The 22,149-nt window shown below is 39.7% G+C and overlaps 1 long non-coding RNA gene and 1 other non-coding gene across 2 annotated transcripts in view; one reads left to right on the plus strand and one right to left on the minus strand.

Moving 5' to 3' along the window:
• LOC126012110 (uncharacterized) overlaps positions 1-22,149 on the plus strand; it is a 176,095-nt gene that overhangs the window by 78,732 nt on the left and 75,214 nt on the right. The window lies entirely within an intron of this gene.
• On the minus strand, positions 4,532-4,640 carry LOC126012309 (U6 spliceosomal RNA). Its single transcript, XR_007496827.1, has one exon. It is a non-coding gene; the product is annotated as a U6 spliceosomal RNA (small nuclear RNA).

The following is a 22,149-nucleotide window of genomic DNA, read 5'->3' on the forward strand; positions in this document are numbered from 1 at the left end:
TCTTTGTATAAATTATAAGTCAGGCCTACATTATGCCTAATAAACTAATCAAAAATAAAAATTTTAGTGCAAAATTGTAATCATGCTGATAGAAGTTGATTGTAAGTTCTGGGACAAGGATTTTTTATGTTTTATAAAAAACTTCTCTAGAGAAATGTGCATTGGTGAAGGGTGTTGTACATTGTATGTCTAAAACTCAATCATGAAAATTTTTTTAACATTTCCCTATTTCTTTTTCTAATATCTTTATTTAAACACCTTGATTGCAAATATTACATTATTACAAATATTGATTACAAATATGATTGTAGTTGGGTTTCAGTCATGTAACAAACACCTTTCTAACTGGAAAAAAAATAACCCAACTGGGGCCAGAACAATAACACCTTGGTTTGAATCCCAGCATTCCATATGGTCCCCCAGGAGCAATTTCTGAACACATAGCCAGGAGTAACCCCTGAGCGTCACAGGGTGTGGCCAAAAAAAAAAAAAAAAACCCTACTGTAATCCCAAAAGCCCTGAAACCACTATGTTTAAATAAAGTGATTTAAAAAAACAAAACACATGGGGCTGGAGAGATAGCATGGAGATAAGGCGTTTGCAGAAGGTCATTGGTTCGAATCCCAGCATCCCATATGGTCCGGTGCCTGTCAGGAGCGATTTCTGAGTGTGGAGCTAGGAATGACCCCTGAGCGCTGCTGGGTGTGACCCAAAATCTAAAAAAAAAAAAAAAACCTTCTTTATCAGACCTGAAAACATAAAGTACAAAAATTGCAGGTTTGATTGAGATTTTTTTTTAATTTATTTTATTTTTGGGTCACACCTGGCAGTGCTCAGAGGTTGCTCCTGGCTCTACACTCAGAAATTGCTCCTGGCAGGCTCAGGAGATTATATGGGATGCCGGGATTCGAACTACTGTCCTTCTGCATGCAAGGCAAGCACCTTACCTCCATGCTATCTCTCCAGCCCCTGATTGAGATTTTTGGCCATACTCAGGAGTTACTCTTGTCAAGCATACTACACACTATATTCTTTGCTCGGCCACCATGGCTTAGAGCTTTATGTTTTATAATTAAACTACTTATTCCCGAATGTGCATATTTTTTCATACTGGTTAATTGCGTGATCAGATAGAAAATATCTCTCACCATACTGTTTATATCAACAGAAGATATTTAAAATATATTTAGATTATATCTCATTTATGATGTAATTGGAAAATAGAAAAGGTGCTATCCAGTTTGATGAGCATTTTATCATTTTATAATGACATAGTTTTAACTATGTCTTTATGGACATAGCCATATGTTGGTATGAAATAATCCTCATAATGTTTTCTAAAAACGTTCAGTGATAAAAGTAGTGTGTTAATAAAATACATATTAATAGATGGCATAATTGTAGGTATTCATTTTTTATATATAAATTACTTTAAAGACTATGAATCACATAGTTGACATAGTTGATCAGAACACATTTGTTTCCAGGTAAGTAGGAGCAAAATTATTAAAAAAGAAAAAAATGGGGGCCGGAGAGATAGCACAGCGGTAAGGTGGTTGCCTTACATGCGGAAGGTCGCTGGTTCAAATCCCGGCATCCCGTATGGTCCCCCGAGCCTGCCGGGGGTGATTTCTGAGTGTAGAGCCAGGAATAACCCCTGAGCATTGCTGGGTGTGACCCAAAAACAAAAACAAAAAAAAAAAAAAAGAAAAAGAAAAAAAATGAACAGAACAGTAGAGACTAAAGAAGAAAGAGGAAAAAAATTTGTGAAAATTATTATACTCACAATGAGGCCATTAATTCATTGTTACAAGATTTAATAAACTCTTGTTGCTAGTTGATAATTCTGTGGTTTCTTTTATTTCTGAATTTTAGGTTGCTTCAGATACACATTGGTATCTAAATGTGTGAGTTCCTATGGGGATGACATAGCTTAATTTTATTTCCATGGGAAATTGATTCTTTTTCTTCCCATTTTCTTTTGGCTTGGGGGCCATATAATGCTCATGGATTATTCCTGGTTTTGCACTCAAGATCACTCTTGGTGGGGCGGGCTCAGGGGACCTTATGGTATCAGACTCAAGTCAGCTACATGCAATGTAATCACCTTACCAATATACTACTTCTAAGGTCTTCTTTCTTTCCTTTTTTTTTTTTTAAAATGTTTGCTTGTTTTTAAACCACAGCCAGCTTTTCTCTGGATTTACTCTTGACTCTGTGCTCAGGAATCACTCATGACTAGGCTCCATGACCATATGGGGTACTAGAGCTTGAATTGTATTGACCACATGCAAGGCAAGCATTCTCCCCACTGTACTATCTCTCCATTCCCCTTTTTACTTCTGGGTTTTTTTTGGGGGGGGAGGGGCGGGGGTCCACACCCGGCAGTGCTTAGTGGTTTGCTTAGGCAAATGCCCTACAGCTGTACTATCTCTCCAGCCCCTATTTCTTATGTTAGTATATATAAAGAAAAAATTTAATAAAAATTAATTTTAAAATTTTGTATTTGTGGGACCAGAGAGATAGCATAGAGGTAAGGTGTTTGCCTTGCATGCAGAAGGATGATGGTTTGAATCCCTGCATCCCATATGGTCCCCTGAGCCTGCCAGGAGCAGTTTCTTAGCATAGAGCCAGGAGTAACCCTGAGTGCTGCTGGGTGTGACCCAAAAGCCAAAAAAAAATTTTTTTTTATTTGTAGCTATGATAAAGAAAATTTTTTATTTTATTTTTAATTATGAGAACAAAGATGCAAAGAAAGAGGACAAGGTAAAGTTACAGTGGAAGGACAATCACCCATAAACAGAATTCTCAGAAGAAGTCCCCTTGCTGATAACTTTGAACTTTCAGCCAAAGAACATTAAGATAAATAAAACAGAACCCATGTACAATTACTTTGTCCCTCGAGTTCCCAGATTGTAATACATTATAATATTTCTTAGCAGTGCACAAAGAAATCTAAAGCCATAAAACTTACATAACTCGGGCTGGGCGGTGGCGCTAAAGGTAAGGTGCCTGCCTTGCCTGCGCTAACCTTGGATGGACCGCGGTTCGATCCCCCGGTGTCCCATATGGTCCCCCAAGCCAGGAGCAACTTCTGAGCACATAGCCAGGAGTAACCCCTGAGGGTTACTGGGTGTGGCCCAAAAACCAAAAAAAAAAAACTTACATAACTCCTTAAATATTAAAGGCATAGTATTTTTTTACATTTCCATGCATATGCATATTAGTTTAAGTTAACCTCGAAAGTTTAAGTGTTTTTTTTTAAGGATTAGAGTCAAAGGAGCACAGTAAAAACGGTGTTAGAATGGCAATTATTGTTTGCATAGGCCCACCAAAATATGAGGGACATGGAAAGGAAAAACCTTGGCTTAAATACAAGGAGACCCTACCCCTGAAGTTTCCTGGCATAAGACCAACTCTAGGCTCCAGACAAGCTAGTTTGTCCAATCCAAGACATTATCTGTAGTGCCAACACACTTGATAAAGAAAATTTTAAAACTTTAAAAATATTTTTAAAATACTTCATACATAAGATATTAAAATATTTTCAAAATAAAGCATATGTAGATAAATGTCTAGTGGAAATATTTTTCCCTCTATTTCATGGATGTGCTCAGTGAAAGGTGCATATATGCATGTGTCAGGCCTTGAATCTAATCCCAGGAACCACAGAGAAAATTCCTCTATTCCGGAGAATTAGCTTAGCAGGTTGAGCACAGGCTTTGCATTCAGAGGGCCTAGCTTTGATCCCCAGTATCACATTATGCTTTGAAAATAGTGCCCAATTTTTCCTCCTATTTTCCCGTAAAATTTACCTATTACTCCAAATATAGCATTATAATCTTTTAATTATTTTTAAAATTGTTATGGCATTACCATTAACTCGAGATATAGCTCATCAGGCTTTAGTGCATGCTTTGCATTCAAGAGACCCAAGTTTGATCCTAGCGTGACATGGTACTCTGAGCACCTCCGACAGCAATACACCCAGAAATAAACTCCGTGCCCAGCTTTCCTGTGTGTACCAAGATATTTTTCGGGGGTCACACCTGGCAGCGCTCAGGGGTTACTCCTGGCTCTATGCACAAAAATCGCTCCTGGCAGGCTTGGGAGACTACATGGGATGCCGGGATTCAAACCACCTACCCTCTGCACACAAGGCAAACGCCCTACCTCCATGCTATCTCTCCGGCCTCTGTACCAAGATATTTTCAAGCTCCTTTGAGATGAATGCAGGGAGCCTGAGAGGTAATACACTATTTGCCTTACATGCAGCTGACCAGGTTCAATTCCTGCTACCCATATGTTTCCCTGAGCCCCATCAGAAGTGATCCTTGAGCGCAGAACCAGGAGTAAGCAATTCATATTCCTAAAAGTAAACAAAACATTTCTTTCCTATAATCATGCAGTGTGCTTCAAAGTTAAGGATTTGTCTATTTAACAAGAGGTAAGTGTATTTAAGTATAACTAGATTAATCATGTTTTTAAATGTTTCGGAGCTATTCATATATCCTATGTGAAATATCAATTTATATATTTCATCCATTTTCTTATATCTAAGAGTTTTTTCTTGTGCAGGGGCCATGCTAATCTTCTCTGTATTGTTCCAATTTTAGTGTATGTGCTGCCAAAGCGAGCACTATATCTAAGAGTTTTTATATATTAAAATAATGGGGGTTTTGTTTGACATGTTATAGATATTTGGTGTTTTTGTTTTTTGTTTGGGTTTTTTGGGGGGGTCTTACCCGGCATTGCTCAGTGTTACTCCTAGCTCTATGCTCAGAAATCACTCCTGGCATGCTCAGGGGACCATATGGGATGCCAGGATTCAAACCACTGTCCTTCTACCTGCAAGGCAAACACCTTACCTCCATCTATCTCTCCAGCCCCTAGATATTTGTTTTTATTATATGTTTTGTGTCATACCAAAAAAAATGCCCTTTTTTAAAATGCAGGATCAGAGAGCTAGTACAGAAGGTATATGGTATTTGCCTTGCGTGCAGACAAATCTAGACTCTGGTCTAAAGTTTGTACATCTAATATGCACTTCCAATAGTGACCACAAAGCATAAAGCTTGGAATAAGACTTGAGCAATGTAGATGTAGCCTCCCAAATAAACAATTTTTCTTTTTTTTTTCTTTTGGTTTTTGGGCCACACCCATTTGACGCTCAGGGGTTACTCCTGGCTATGCGCTCAGAAATTGCCCCTGGCTTGGGGGGACCATATGGGACACCGGGGGATCGAACCGCGGTCTGTCCCACACTAGCACTTGCAAGGCAGACACCTTACCTCTAGCGCCACCTTCCCGGCCCCAAATAAACAATTTTTCATAGAAAAAAAATTTTTTTGGTTTTTTCAGGCCACACCCGTTTGATGCTCAGGGGTTACTCCTGGCTAAGTGCTCAAAAATTGCCCCTGGCTTGGGGGGACCATATGGGACACTGGGGGATCAAACCACCATCCTTCCTTAGCTAGCACTTGCAAGGCAGACACCTTACCTCTAGCGCCACCTCGCTGGCCCCAAAGAAATTTTAATAAAATCTATAATTTTATTTCCAAAGTCACTGTCAGAAATACATTACTCACTCTAATACTAGAAGCACAAAACTAAATTTTGGGGGGTATTTGGGTCACACCAGTAGAGATCAAGGTTTGAAGATTGGGAATCAAACCCAGGTAGGCCTACCTCCTCTCTGTACAATCACTTTAGTCCGAAATGTAAAAGGAAATTCTGAGATGCTAGATCAGAGGTCTTTAAACTTTTTAAATTGGGGGCCAGATTACGGTCCCTTAGAGAGCTGGAGGGCCAGACTATATGAGCTACTAATTTCTACTCACACTGCATATATCTTATATAAATAAAATGAAAACCATTTATAAATAAACAGATCACGCACCAGTATTTCAATGGGTACTGTGGGCCTGCTTTTGGCTAATGAGAAGGTCAATGTCCGGTTCCATATTTGTCACTGCCAGTCGTAACAAGTGATGCAAGTGGGCATCAGTTAATCTTGATCTGGTTGGAGATTTTAGATGTTTCATTCTTGAAAAAGTCTATTCACAGGCATAAGTGTTACCAAAGATGGTTACCATTTTGAGTGCATGGTTCCTGATATTTGGATATGTCTCAGAGGGGAAAGATGCATAGAAATTCAAAAGGTTACTTGACTTAAATGTGTCTTTCAAAGAGTCACAATTCTGCAGTTCAGCCAGTAGCATTTGGTAAATTGTAAGGACATTTTCAATCTCAACAGAAAATGGGTTACGAAAAAGCTGTATGTCCTGTTCATGGAGATGAAGCTCTTTGAATCTAAACTGAAACTCCTTTTGCAACAATTCTAGTAAAGCCAGACATGTTTCCTTTGGGAATGCAACCAATGATTTGTCCGCTGACAGGTTTTGAGTTGTTGGGAGATGACTGAAGTTTTCCTCCTGTACTTGTTTGAGGAGAAGGCCTAATTTTACTTCAAATGCTTTCACATGCGATACCATATCACAGATGAGCTTCCCCTTGCCTTGAAGTTGCAGATTGAAACTGTTGAGTAGCTCTGTTATATCTGTCAGAAAGGCAAGGTGCCATTTCCATTCTGCATCATTGAGCTCTAGTACTTCTTGGTTTTTTGAAAGTAGAAAAGCTGTAATCTGTGGAAGTAAGTCATAGAAACATTTCAAAACTCTCCCTCTACTCAGCCAATGGACTTCTGTGTGGTACAGAACATCTTCATGGGCAACATTTACCTCAGATAGAAATTCTTGAAATTGTCTGTGGTTTAGTGCATGAGTTCTAATATAATTAATACAAGATACCACAATTTTCATAACAGAGTCCCACGTCAGTGATTTACAACACAGCGCTTGTTGGTGGATGAGGCAGTGTATGGCAATTGGATGAGGATGGTTATGTTTGTCCATCTCTTGTGTAATGTGAGCAATTACTCCTCTCTTAGACCCCAGCATACTAGGAGCACCATCAGTTGTTACACTGACTAGTTTGACCCAGTCCAGCTCCAAACCATTCCAGTTTGGCAAACCTTTTCAAATATATCCACTCCTGTGGTTGTACCTTTGATACTTTGCAGTGCAGTAAGCTCTTCTGTGACTTCAAAACACTCATTTGTCCCATGCATATAAATGAGAACTTCGGCAGAATCACAAACATCATTGCTTTCGTCGAGTGCCAAGAAAAATTAGCAAAGTTTCTTTGCAGAGTTTGTCAATGGTGCAGCAAATTTTCTCCCATTTCTTCAATCCTTCGTGTCATTGTAACTCCTGAAAGGCTCACTGTACTAAATAAATCGGCCTTCTCTGGACACATCTCTTTGGCAACAGAAATAAGTCATTCTTTAACAAATTCTTCCTCCACAAATGGTTTGCCATTGCGCACTATTAGCTTGGCAACTTGAAAACTTGCCCGCAGTGAGGAAGTATTTAACTGCTTCTGCTTCACAAAAGTATTTTGCTGAGTTGTCACTGTATGTTTCAGTTGTAATATTTTATCTTTTCTCACTTTTCCAACCAAACAATCATATTTATCTTTATGTTGAGTTTGATAGTGGCATCGCAAATTGTATTCTTTGAACACAGCAACTATATTCTGGCATATCAGACATACAGCTTTTTCTTTGTACCACATAAAAAAGTAATCGTAAGTCCACTGTTCTTTGAATATCCTACACTTGCCGTCAATCTTTCTTTTTCTTGACATCATTGTTTCCTAGGGATTCCAAACTGATATTAGTGAAATACAAATATGTGTGTGTATATATACACACAGTGTATGAACCCCCATTAGTCCCTGATGTGAAAACTTACCCCTTGCAGTCTTTTCTAAGCAGATCAGCTCAGTCCCTGATAGTTCAGTCATATCTCCCTATACAATGCCCAAATTGATATGTCCAGAATCAGCATGTGAACACTGAAAAGGAATTGCAAAATGCATATAAAATTTTAAATGTAACCCCTTTAAAATGCTTCAGCATCAAACCCCTAATTTTCCACATGGGCAATTTAGCACCGAACCCCTAACCTCCCAACCACTACCCACCCCCTAACTTTGATTTCAGCACTGAACGCCTCACCACCCCCAAAGGGATATTTTCATATGAGTCACCCCACAGTCCAATCGGGCAGAACCCCCCATCTGGCAAAAATTTATTTCTATGGCACTTTTGACTGACCTTTGGCAGTGGAGGGAATGGAGGAAAACCTCACTGACAGGCAGGCACAGCAGACAGACACCACGTTGCCTGGGGGTGAAGCAGGCACCTTTTTTTTTTTTTTTTTTTTTTTTTTTTTGGTTTTTGGGCCACACCCGTTTGAAGCTCAGGGGTTACTCCTGGCTATGCGCTCAGAAATCACCCCTGGCTTGGGGGGACCATATGGGACACCGGGGGATCGAACCACGGTCCATCCCCTTGCAAGGCAGACAACTAACCTGTAGCGCCACCTTCCCAGCCCCGAGCAGGCACCTTTTTACATCATATAGTCACCCACATGTGGTACTCCTCACCACGAGGCATCCGGCGCCCTCCAGTGACATCATCAGCACATCAGTGTCCCTCTCAACACCGCCCTCACGCCCACTCTCCCAGCACACAACATGCCGTGGGTGGAGGCGGTTGACATCATCACTGAGAAACCGTGACACTGAGTGTATATGCTGGCAGGTATCTTGGCAACCAAACAGCACACACTGCTGGTGGGCCGGATCAGACTCCTCTGCGGGCGCATGTGGCCCACTAGCCGTAGCTTGAAGACCCCTGTGCTAGATAGTCTCTCTCTCTCTTCTCTCTACCCTCTCTCAGGCCTTATTTTTTTATTTTGTTTTTGGGTCACACCCGATGGCACTTAGGGGTTATTTCTGACTCTGTGCTCAGAAATTATTCCTGGTAGGCACGGGGGACCATATAAGATGCCGGAATTCAAACCACATTCTGTCCTAGATCGGGGGCTGTGTGCAAGGCAAACACGCTACTGCTGTGCCATCTCTCCGGCCCACTTCCTCCTTTCTTAACTATTTTTATTGAAGTAGCAAAATTTATAATGCTGTTAATCACACTTTTTTGTGCATACTTATTACATCACCAGACCACTAAGCCCACTTTCTTCCACCAGGGTCCCAAGGACTCGTCCTAATTCCCTCCTACCCATGTAAACTCAGTTTGACAGTCAAAACTCCTCAGAGCCTATAACTATTATTCTCTTGTTTCCTTCCTCCTCATTCACGTATAAAAAAGATCTTTTTCTCTTTCTGTCTCACTCTCTCTCTCTCTCACGTTGTGCTAACTATACACTTATAGATGAATAGAGCTAATTTCCTGAAATCCCACAATTTGTAAATCAGAAAAAAAAATTTCCAAACACTAAATGTTTTAGCCATACACAGATTTAAAGAATATTTTGGGTAATTCTGTGCTAATACATTTTAGAGTTTACATAAAATTTATAAATCCTAAAAATGTAAAACAGCAAGTGTGAGAAGTGAGAATATTTTAACTGGCCTATCAAATAGACCTATCAAAGTGCTAAGTATATTTTATTTTAAGAAAGGAAATATTAGGGGCTGACGAGGTGGCGCTGGAGGCGCCTTGCAAGCGCTAGCCAAGGAAAGATCGCAACCGTGATTCGATCCCCCGGCGTCCCATATGGTCACCCCAAGCTAGGGACAGTTTTTGAGCACTTAGCCAGGAGTAACCCCTGAGCATCAAATGGGTGTAGCCCGAAAAACCGGGAAAAAAAAGGAATATTAGCTTTAGATTAGAAAATATTCTATAATAGATATTTCCTAAGTGTCTGTATTAATAACTGAAGGATTATAATAAAAATCTCTATGGATGTTTTTAAAAATTCCTAATCAGACATAAAATGTTCAATATAAATGAGACATTGCTTCATTATTGAGAATGTTTAAAGCCCTAACCTAGCTAGGAGTAAACATATTTTTCTTAAACTAGTAGTGTGCAAACATAGAGCCATGCGTGAAAACTAATCAGTGCCATGTGCTGGGAAATTTGTCCTGTCTTTTAAAGAAATTCCTTTAACACTTCTTACAAAACTGCTTTCAAGGCTATACATTCTTCAAGCCTGTCCATGAAGTCTATATTATTTCTCCAAATCTGAATAGAGTATTCTTGATAAGGTGTTCATTTTCTTGATATATTCCTCCATTCTCTTCTGACTCATGCAGTCTCATTTGTAGATCTGTGGTGAATCTTATGAGCTTTTCTTTGTATGTAAGTTCCATTTTGATCTTGCTGCTTTCAAAATTCTGTCTCTTTCTTCGGTTTTTGTCATTCTGAGAACAATGTGTCTTGAGATTTTCTTGGCTGAGTCTATTTTCACAGAGACCCTTTGGAGCTCTTGTAATGGCTTCCTGTATTCCTCAAGTCTGGCTAATTTTTAATTATGATTTCATTTTCTTTATTTTAAGTTTTTGAGTCACACCTGGCAATGCACTCAATAATTACTCCTGGCCATGCTCTCGAAGACATTTGACCATATGGAATATGGGGGATCAAACATTGGTCAGGTGCATACAAGGCAAGCACCTTACCCTCTGTACTTCCCTCCAGACACCTGATTTTTTTTTTTTTTTTGGTTTTTGGGTCACACCCGGCGGTGCTCAGGGGTTACTCCTGGCTGTCTGCTCAGAAATAGCTCCTGACAGGCACAGGGGACCATATAGGACACTGGGATTCGAACCAACCACCTTAGGTTCTGGATCGGCTGCTTGCAAGGCAAGCACTGCTGTGCTATCTCTCCAGGCCCGACACCTGATTTCTTTAACCATTAGTTCATCATCAAATTTACCTTCATGGAACTCAGGGATTTCAACGATTCTTATACTGTTCCTCAAGCTCAGGGATCTCAAACTTAATTTACCTGGGGGCCGCAGGAGGCAAAGTCGGGGTGAGGCAGGGCCGCATAAGGGAATTCACCAAAAAAAAAAAGTCCTCAAACGTCATTATTAACAGTTTTAATTATTTCTTCTGAACATGAACAGAACATTGAGTGAAGAACATGTACAGTTCTTCTGAACATGGCATCTTTTGCCTATTCCTTGCTGCCAGAGACTTGACAGCGCTTCTTATCACAAATCTGAACTGCATTTGGCTTTAGAGAGGAAGCAGTTGAGACCCTCAGTATGGCTTCAAGATGGTCATGATTAAGTCTAGACCTGTATTTTGATTTATTGAAGTTCAATGTGGAGAATAACTTTTCACACAAATATGTGCTCCCAAAAAGGCACATGGAGTGCTTGAAAATTCGGGAAAGCTGAGGGAAGCTGGGAGACAATTCTCTCAAAAATTGCCCATGCATGTCTACTTTTCCACTAATCTCTCTGAACTTGCTTTGAGATCAGAGTTGCATTTGCAGGTCAATGAGCTCCATTTGAAGCACAGAAGGGGCATCTTGCACATCAAAGGAAAAGGGGTCCATAAAAATTTGGAAAGTGGCTCTGTGCTTTTTGAAGTCTGCAAATCTGTGATAAAATTCCTTCTCTAGCTTAAATATAACATCAACATATTTCTCACCACTGAATGGTATGCCTGCCTCCACAAGTTCCGTGCATGCTGGGAAAGGGCAAAGGTTTGTCTGAGAGAGCTGGGATTTCCATAACACAAGTTTTGTGGGGAATGCTCTCACGTTGTCATAGGCAGCACTGATAAGCTGCCCTGGGCCTTGTAACATCTTGTTTAGTACATTCAGCTTATGTGTGATGTCAACAAGAAAAGCTAAGTCCATGAGTCATTTGTGATCACTCAACTCAGAAACAGCATTCCCATCCTTCTCCATGAAGGCTTTCACTTCTTCTCTCAACTCAAAAAATCTTTTCAGGACATTTCCCCTGCTGAGCCAACGTACCTTGGTGAAATAGAGCACATCTCCATATTCTGACTCCATTTCCTCTAAAAAAAAAAAAAAAAAAAAAAAAAAAAAAGCATGGAACCTCCTGTGCTTTAAGCCCCTGGATCTGATTTGGTTGATGCATTTCACAACAACAGACATCACATTGTCACACAGCAGGCATTTACTGCAAAGGGCCTGATGAAGGATAATGTAGTGAAGAACAATGGCCTTCTCTACACCCTCTTCTTCAAGTTGTTTTTGAACAAGTGCCACCAGTCTATTTTTCCTCCCTGTCATTGATGGCACTCCATTGGTTATTATTTTAACAAACCTCTTCCATGGCAAACCTGCATTCTCAATGGCATCACAGAGATGCCAAAATATCTTATTAGCAGTGGTCTGGCCATGCATTGGAAATATTGTGAGCAGCTCCTCTGTCAATTCAAAATTGCAATCAACACCATGGACATAGATTGTGAGCTGTGCAGTGTCTGTTATATCTGTGCTCTCATCAAGAGCAACTGAGTATGCATTAAAACATTTGGCTTTCTCAAACAGTTGATGATAAATGTCACTTGACATGTCAGAAATGCTCTCTGTCACAGTGTTGGCAGAAAGGCTGATTTTGCTAAACTGGCCTTTCTTTTCTAGACAGATAATACTTGCAGCCTGTAACATGCATTTTTTTTAACAAACTCTCCTTCTGTGAATGGTTTCCCTGCCTTAGCAATCATCTCACTAACCATGTAACTAGCTTCGACTGATGCAACATTCTCTTTGGTTGCTTTCTTTTTTTTTTTTTTTAGAAATCTTGTTGTCCCATTAGACATGTTTTAAGACTGGCAACCCACTTGGCTCTCTCGTTTCCTTGATATTTTGCACATTCCTCAGCATGTTTAGTTGAATAATCGCGTTTCAAGTTGTATTTCTTGTGCACTGCAACTTTCTCTGATTAAATAAGACATGTGGGGATGCCCCTTGCTCAACAAAGAAATACTGTGTCTCCCACTTTTCCTGAAATTGTCTGTGCTTGTCATCAATCTTTCTCTTCACTCAGGCTTTGATGAAGTCATAATGAAGGTATGACAAAATCTAATTCTGTAATAAACTTCTTTCCCTTCTCTCCCTTAGGCCTCCAATAATGCAAGGGACAGCAGGCAGGAGCAGCAGAAATGACATCTGCGCTAAGTGCAATGTATTCACGATTATTCACTTACCGAATATTCGCAATAAAAAATTGCATTAGTAAGAAAAAAATTGCAAAAAATTACATTAAATATTTGCATACCCCAAACGTAACTGCTTGGGGTATGTGAATGTTTAATGCGATTTTTTTTTTACTAATGTGATTTTTATTGCAGTTATTCGGTAAGTGAATAATCTCAAATACTACGATATTTGAAGGCCAGTCATGGGCCACAAAATGTTGTACGGATGGCCGCAAACGGCCCACAGGCCATGAGTTTGAGACCCCTGCTCATGCTCAAACCATAAATTTTCTGGTGTGCTGTTCTTTTTTGGAGTTTTTATATCTTCTGTTATTTTCTAAAGGTTTTTGACATTTTATTTAGGAACTTCTCCATCATTTCTTCAGGTATTGTTATTTGTTACTCAAAGCTTCTAATTATTTTATGTTATCTATTATACACTTAATATTTTTTGTTTGTTTTTGTTTTTGGGTCTCATCTGGCAGTGCTCAGGGATTACTCCTGGCTCTATGCTCAGAAATCGCTCTTGGAAGGCACAGGGGACCACATGGGATGCTGGGATTCAAACCTCTATTCTTCTGCATGAAAGGCAAACAAATGCCTTACCTCCATGCTATCTCTCCAGCCCCAATTTTTATCATTTCTATTTGTATCTTTTCTCATTTCAGTTCTCGTGCTTTCTCATGACTTGCTGATTACTTAAGCCAATCAGGTCTTTGAGCTCACTAAAAAGCCTTACTCCAGTATTACTGAAATCATCATCTTCTGAGGATTTACAAATCTTTCTTGTTGATTGTTTCTTCCATGTTATTGTTTTAGCTCATTGAACTTAATAGGCTTCTATGTGTCTTCCCCATTGGTTTTCCAGTCTTTCTACTCAAGCGTAAGTCCTTGTCATTAGATTTCCTGAGAGATTCTGAACAATTAGACTGGGAGCTAATCTTTTTCTTTTCTCCCCATCTTCAGCCAGTGACATGAAATATAACTGAGAGGTGTGAAATTTGCTTAGTAGATCTGTCATAATGCCACATATGTAGACATGAATTTTAAGAGCTATAGCATAGACCCACTAATATTGCATAGGTTGACTGTCGAGGCTGTTAGAACCTAGCTGGAAAGAAGGGAATTAGCTTCTTGTTCCAGTAGAGCTGGAGATTAATTTGACCTGGAAAAGTGGAGCAACAAGCAAAGATTCAGGAGCTATGGAATGGGTCCATTAATATAGCAGCCCTGAGAGGGAAACTGGGGACATTTGTGGCAGGAAATGCACACTGGTAAAGGTTGTTGTACATTGTATACTGTAACTCATTCATGAATAACTAACTTTACTGTGGCAGCCCTTTCTCCCTTTCTTTCTTACTTTTTTGGTTCTCTTTCTCAGAGAACTTCTTGTTCTTGTTGCTTTGTTTTGTTTTGTTTTGTGGTCACATAGTGATCATGGCTTACTCCTAGCTCTGCACTCAGAGATCACTCCTATTGGGATCAGGGGACAATATTGGATGCCAGGGATCAAACCCAAGTCAGTGGCATGCAAGGCAATTGCTTTACCTGAAGTACTATCCCTCTGACCCATTGTCATTTTTTAAATATTGTTCTGAGTTCTGAGAAGAAATACCAAATTATCTTAATTCATAGGAATTAAGGTAGAAAGTAGAAAAAAATGAAAAACTATGCATTAGTGCATATAGAGAAAATTTTCTTTTTTTTTTTTTGGTTTTTTGGTTTTGTTTTTTGGTTTTTTGGTCACACCCGGCAGTGTTCAGGGGTTTCTCCTGGCTCTATGCTCAGAAATCGCTCCTGGCAGGCTCGGGGGACCATATGGAATGGATGCAAAGCAAACGCTCTAACTCTATGCTATCTCTCCAACTCCAAGAGGAAATTTTCAAAACAGTTGGCATCCTAGTAAATGTTAAGAAAGTTATACAAAATAAAAAAAAGAAAGTTATACAGAATAGTCCATTCACCACTATACAGAGAGGAAAATTAGTTTCATGGTGGTTCAAAAGAACTGGAACACAAACATTACATATGGGAGCCCTGTATTCTATCCTCAACACCTATGACATCTGAAGGGATAGTTTCTGACCATGTAAGTTTATAAACTATCAATTCTTTTTTTTTGTTTTGTTTTGTTTTTGGGTCACACCCAGCAGTGCTCAGGGGTTACTCCTGGCTGTCTGCTCAGAAATAGCTCCTGGCAGGCACGGGGGACCATATGGGATACCGAGATTTGAACCAACCACCTTTGGTCCTGGATCAGCTGCTTGCAAGGCAAACGCCGCTGTGCTATCTCTCCGGGCCCAAGTATCAATTCTTAAATATAAGTATTTCTATTCTTTACCAAATAAGAACATGCATAAAGCACTTATTGCTGCATTTGGAACAAAAGACTCTGGAGATCTCATATTTTGAGTTACAATCTCAACTACTAGTGCTTTTTTTCTTATGGAACACCATTTTTATTTCAGTGAACAATTGAAAACTTTGATTTCAATTTAGGTATTGGTTGAAATATTGACAAAAAAAACTTAGATGTTGCCTATTTTCCCCCAAAAAAGTAAGTCTCTAACCTTAAGGGTTGGAAGAGAATGAAAGACAATATTATTGCAAATGATAAAATTTAACTTTAAAATGAAATTAGAACTTCGGAAAACATGCATCCACCTTTATGAAATTTCACAAGATTTAATTCTGTTTCTGATTAGACCAGTGCTATAATTGATAAGGATAATTTTGTTTTGGTTATTGGGCCACACCCGGTGATACTCAGGGGTTACTCCTGGCTGTCTGCTCAGAAATAGCTCCTGGCAGGCACTGGGACCATATGGGGCACCGGGATTTGAACCAAACACCTTAGGTCCTGGATCGGCTGCTTGCAAGGCAAACACCGCTGTGCTATCTCTCTGGGCCCAATAAGGATAATATTTAAAAGTATATAATGGCAGGATCAATGTGATAATACAGCAGATAGGATGCTTGCTTGCATGTGGCAGACCTATGTTCAATTCCAGCATTCCATGTGGTCTCACAAACCTGCCAGGAATGAATCAACCCTGAGCACCACTGGGTGTAGTCCAAACACCCACCCAAAAGTGAAAATGGCATCCATAACTATGAATCAATATTTTCCAAGTGTTCAATGCATAAAAATAAAAAATTATGCATGGCAAAAGATTTATCAAAGCACAAGTCATGCCAATGGATTTTGATATAACAAACTACAAAAAAATTCATTGATAATAGTTTCACATTGAAAATGACCTTTAAGAAATTATCACTTGTTGCGCTTTGGTGCAGTATCAAAGGGAACTAACCATGGTTATTTGAAAAGGCTGTTAAAATACTCCTCACTTTTCCAACTACATGTCTGTGTGAAGCTGGATTCCTAGATTCACTTCAAACAACATTCCACAAGAGATTGAATGGAGAAACAAATATGAGAATCCAGCTGCCTCTTATTAAGTCAGACATTAAAGAAAATTGTACATGTATAAAATGATGCTCCCTCTTCCCACTAAATGTTCACTTTATAAAATATTATTTTTTCATTTTTAACATTATATTTGATGATCAGTAATTACTTTCTAATTATTGACTTTTTTGTTGCTTGTTTTGGGGGCTACATCTGAAAATGCTCAGGAGTTACTCCTGGCTCTTCACTAAGAAATTACTCCCAGGGGGCCGGGCAGTGGCGCTAAAGGTAAGGTGCCTGCTTTGCCTGCACTAGCCTTGGACGGACCGCGGTTCGATCCCCCGGTGTCCCATATGGTCCCCCAAGCCAGGAGCAACTTCTGAGTGCATAGCCAGAAGTAACCCCTGAGCGTTACTGGGTGTGGCCCAAAAACCAAAAAAAAAAAAAAAAATTACTCCCAGGGCCGGTGATGTGGTGCTAGAGGTAAGATGTCTGCCTTGCAAGCGCTAGCCATGGAAGGACGGCGGTTCGATCCCCCGGCATCCCATATGGTCAGCCCAAGCCAGGGGCAATTTCTGAGTACTTAGCCAGGAGTAATCCCTGAACATCAAACAGGTGTGGCCCAAAAAAAAAAAACAATAAAAAAAAGAAAGAAATGACTCCCTACTATGTTCAGAAAACTGTATGGGATCTAAGGATTGGATGCCCAGTGTTTCTTAATTTTTCTGACTATGGTCAAAAGCACAAGGTTGGGGCCAGAGTGGTAGTACAGTGAGTAGGGCATATGCCTTTGCAGAGTCTACCTGGGTTTAATCCCTAGCATCTCAAACCTGCCAACAATAATTCCTAAGTGTAGAAAGCCATGAGTAACCCCCCCACATCCACTGAACATCACTGGGTGTGGCCCAAATACAAACAAAAGTGAGAACTCTTTGGGGATATTCAAGAATAGAAAATGGTTCTAAACCAAAATATTTGAACACTTTTGCTATTCTTTGTTCCTCTTTCTCACTTTCTTTTTCTCTCCCTCTTTCTCTCTCTTATTCTCTCTTTCATGTTCCCACCTATTCCTATCTCTGAAACCAGATTTGTTGTGAAAATAACATAACTACAGTACCTGTTTCCTTTGCACATAAGTATAATTTTACTTTCATCTGAAATGCCATGAGTCTCTTTAAGAAAGAACAAGAGGGGGGCCCGGGGGGCCTGGAGAGATAGCACAGCGGCATTTGCCTTGCAAGCAGCCGATCCAGGACCAAAGGTGGTTGGTTCGAATCCCGGCGTCCCATATGGTCCCCCGTACCTGCCAGGAGCTATTTCTGAGCAGACAGCCAGGAGTAACCCCTGAGCACCGCCGGGTGTGACCCAAAAACAAACAAAATAACAAAAAAGAACAAGAGGGCCAAAGCGGTGGCGCAGAGTGGTAAGGTGTCTGCCTTGCCTGCACTAGCCTAGGCTGGACTGTGGTTTGATCCCCTGGTGTCCTATATGGTCCCCCAAGCCAGGAGCGATTTCTGAGTGCATAGCCAGGAGTAACCCCTGAGCTTCACTGAGTGTGCCCCCCCCAAAAAAAACAAAACAAAAAAAAAAAAACAAGAGTAAAAGTTATTGTGATAGATAATGCAGGAAAAAATTGTGGTTAGAAAATTATAAGACAAAAATAAGCATGGTAGAAAAAGACTGAAATCACCTCAATATTTAGCTTGTTGTTGTTTGAAGATTTTTGGTGAGGATTTTTGAGCCATATCCAGTGGAGCTTGGAGTCTACTACTCTGTGTTCACAGGGTTACTTCCTGTGGTATCTGGGATCAACATGGGTTAGCCCCATACAAATATACATGTCCTATCTCTCCAACCAGAGTTAGCTGTTGAATCTCAGATGCATAGTCAACAATTTAATACAATTGTGCCCTCAGGAACCAGAGAGAGTACAGCAGATAAGGAACTTACCTTTTACCCTTCTAACATGGGTTTGATCTGAGCATTATAAACTGTCCCCAAGCCCTGCCAGGAATGATCCCTAAGCACAGAGTCAGGAATAAACCCTGAACACCTCCAGATGTGGCCCTCAAAACACACAAACAAAATAATGTGCCCTTAATTTCAGTATCTTACATCATCAATTCATGCAAGAACTCAAATAGTTTGTTCAGTGTTCACTCATTTCTTCTTTCTTCTCTATTTTTATTTCTCTCCTCTAAATACTCACTATTTTTTTCATTAATATTTTATTTAAGTAACATGGTTATAGTTGGGCTACAGTCACAAACAGATCACCCCCCTTCCCCAGTGTAACATTCCCCCCTCCCAATCCCTGCCTATATTCGAGACAGCCATTCTACTACAGTTATTTGTTTTTAAGTTCAGTAAATTGTTTTTTTTTCCTTAAAGGATAAGGGTTAAAGAAAAAAAATAGTAAAAGTGTGACAGTGGCAAACGCTGTTGTTTGCATAGGCCCAGAAAAATATGGGGAAAACAGAAAAAAAAATTCTTGCCCTGATTACAAGAAGGCCTCACCCCCGAGGTTTATTGCCATAAGACCAACTCTGGGCACCAGGCAAACCAGTCTGTCCAAACCCGAGTCATTCTTCGAGTCCCGGTGAAACTTTTTCACACTTTAGGTGTTGTTGGTATCAGGTTCTTATATTTAAAGATTCTGGATTCTATGCATTTCTTTCATCAAAGTCAGGCTGATGTGGAGCAACCTATAGTTTCAGCACACCATTAGATGTGGAGTGATCTGTCCTGCCAGCAGGCTGTTGCTGAGTCGTCTGGGTGTTGAGATACTTTGGGATACTCACTATTTTTTAAATTACTTTAGTAACACCATGGTTACAAGTTTGTTCATAATACGATTGGTGTTTTGGGTTTTTTTTCACAGTTACAAAGTTCTTCATGATTGTGTTGCAGTCATATAACGTAGAATATCCTTCATCAGAGCACATTTTCAGCCACCAATCTCCCCAGTTCTTTTCCCTTCCTCCTCCACCTACCTCTAATAACCCAATACCCATCAGATAAGAGGTAAATATCTAATATGGGTGCCAGAGAAATAGCATGAAGGTAAGGCATTTGCCTTTCATGCAGAAGGTTGGTGGTTTGAATCCTGGCATCCCATATAGTCCCCTGAGCCTGCCAGGAACAATTTCTGAGCATAGAGCCAGGAGTAATCCTTGACTGCTGCCGGGTGTGACCCAAAAAACAACAACAACAAAATCTAATATGTACAGGTAATGACAGAATTTAACAAGGATAAAACATCTAACCCATCAAAACATGGGGAGAAGAAATGAACAGATAATTCCTCAAAGAAGAAATATAAATGGCCAAAAAGACACATGAAACAGTGCTCCACAGCACTAATCATCAGGGAAATGAAAATCAAAACAACAATGAGGTACCATCTCACACCATAGAGACTGGCACACATCACAAAGAACAAGAACAATCAGTGCTGGCTGGAATGTGGGGAGAAAAGAACTCTTATTCACTGCTGGTAGGAATGCCATCTTGTTCAGCCTTTATGAAAAACAATATGGAGATACCTCAAAAAACTGGAAATTGCACTCCCTTATGATCCAGCAATACTACTCCCAGGGATATAACCTAAGAACACAAAAACACAACACAAAAATGCCTTTAGCACATCTATATTTATTACAGTACTATTTACAATAGCCAGAATTGAGAAACAACCCAGATGCCCGACAACAGATGAGTGGCTAAAAAAACAGTGGTACATATACATAATGGAATACTCTGCAGAAAAGAAATACTCACCAGGAAAGGTGAAGTCATAAAATTTTCCTACATAGATGAACATAGAAACTATTATGCTGAGTGAAATAATTCAGAAAGAGAGATAGACACAGAATAGTCTCTCTCATCTATGGGTTTTAAGAAAAGTAAAAAAACATTATTGTAATAATACACAAAGACATAGAGACAAAGACTGGAAGGTCCGGCCCACAATATGAAGCTTGCCACAAAGAGTGGTGAGTTTAATCAGAGAAATGACTACACTGACAACTACCATGGTAGTGAGCGAGAGAAATAGAATGCCTATCTTGAATCCAGGCAAGTGGTAGAGGAGGAGGGAGATGGAGAGCATTGGTGGTGGGAATGTTGCACTGGTGAAGGGGGCTGTTGTTTATTTTTATATATAACTGAGACCCAACACAAACATGTTGTAATCATGGTTCTTAAATAAAGATATGTATTTTTTAAAGTTGTTCATGATTGCATTGAAGTCATATAACACACTACATCCTTCATCAGAGCACATTTTCAGCCACCAATCTCCCCAGTTCCTTTCCCTTACCCCCTGCCTATCTCAGGGACAAACATTTTTCTTCTCTCTCTCTCTCTCTCTCTCTCTCTCTCTCTCTCTCTCTCTCTCTCTCTCTCTCTCTCTCTCTCTCTCTCTCTCTCTCTCTCTCCCCCCTCTCTCTCCTCTGTCTCTCCTCTCTCTCTTTCCTCTCCTCTCTCTCTCTCCCTTCCTGTTTCTCTTCCCCTTTCTCTTTCTTTTAGAAACTGTGATTTGCAATATTGTTATGCATGTTATCGTGCATACCACTTTACCTCCTTTCAACATGCACTTCTTGTCCAGAGTGATCATCTCCAACTATCATTGTTATAGTGGTCCCTTTTCTGCCCTAACTTCACTCCCCTGCTATTTGTAATAAACTTACTATCATGGACTGGTTCCCCTGACCCTCATCTCTATTGTCTCTGGGTATTATTACTATACTATCTTTTTTTATACCCCACAGATGTATACTCATCATTTTTTAAAGAAAATTATTATTATGGATCCAGAGAGATAGCATGGAGGTAGGGTGTTTGCCTTGCATGTAGAAGAAAGGTAGTTCAAATCCGGCATCCCATATGGTCCCTTGAGCCTGCCAGGAGCAGTTTCTGAGTGTAGAGCCAGGAGTAGCTCCTGAGTGCTGCCGGGTGTGATGCCCCCCAAAACACAAAGCAAACAAAAATTAATTATTATTATTTGGGTAATATTGTTGTTTACAATGTTCATGTTTATGATCTTGATGTACAAGGTTAATGCTACTCACCACCACCAAAACACTCCTATCCATCACCATGAGTTCCTGTGTCAATTGTGTTTACTTTTTCCTTCTCCTCCCCTCCCCCACAGCTTTACTTGCCCATTTTTTTAGATTTTAAATATTTACTAATTTGTTAATTTTGTTTTTGGTCCATACCTGGCATAGATACTCAGGGCTCTGCACTCATTAGCAATTCATTATATGTTTATTTATGTATATATTATATTTATGTATATATTATATTTATGAATATGATATTTATATATGATATTTATTCATAAATATTTTGTAAACTACCTATTTACTGTCTTAAGAATTGGTGGATTGTTTTGTATATATTAACTTGTTGATTTAAAGAGTTTTTACATACTATAGATATTGTCCTTTGCTTATTACAAACACTGAAAATATCCTTCCGCAACCTGATTTCTGTTTGTCAGCTTTACAGTACTGTACCTTGTTTTGTTCTGGGTTTTGATTTATGGGTCACACCCAGTAATGCTCAAGATTTACTCTTGATTGGGGTCCTGGAATCATATGGGATGCAGGGTATCAAACCTGGATTGGCCTTATACAAGGGAAATGCTATATTCACTATATTGTTGTTCCAC

Source organism: Suncus etruscus, chromosome 6 (genome assembly GCF_024139225.1).
Source record: "Suncus etruscus isolate mSunEtr1 chromosome 6, mSunEtr1.pri.cur, whole genome shotgun sequence".
Classification (NCBI taxonomy): Eukaryota; Metazoa; Chordata; class Mammalia; order Eulipotyphla; family Soricidae; genus Suncus; species Suncus etruscus.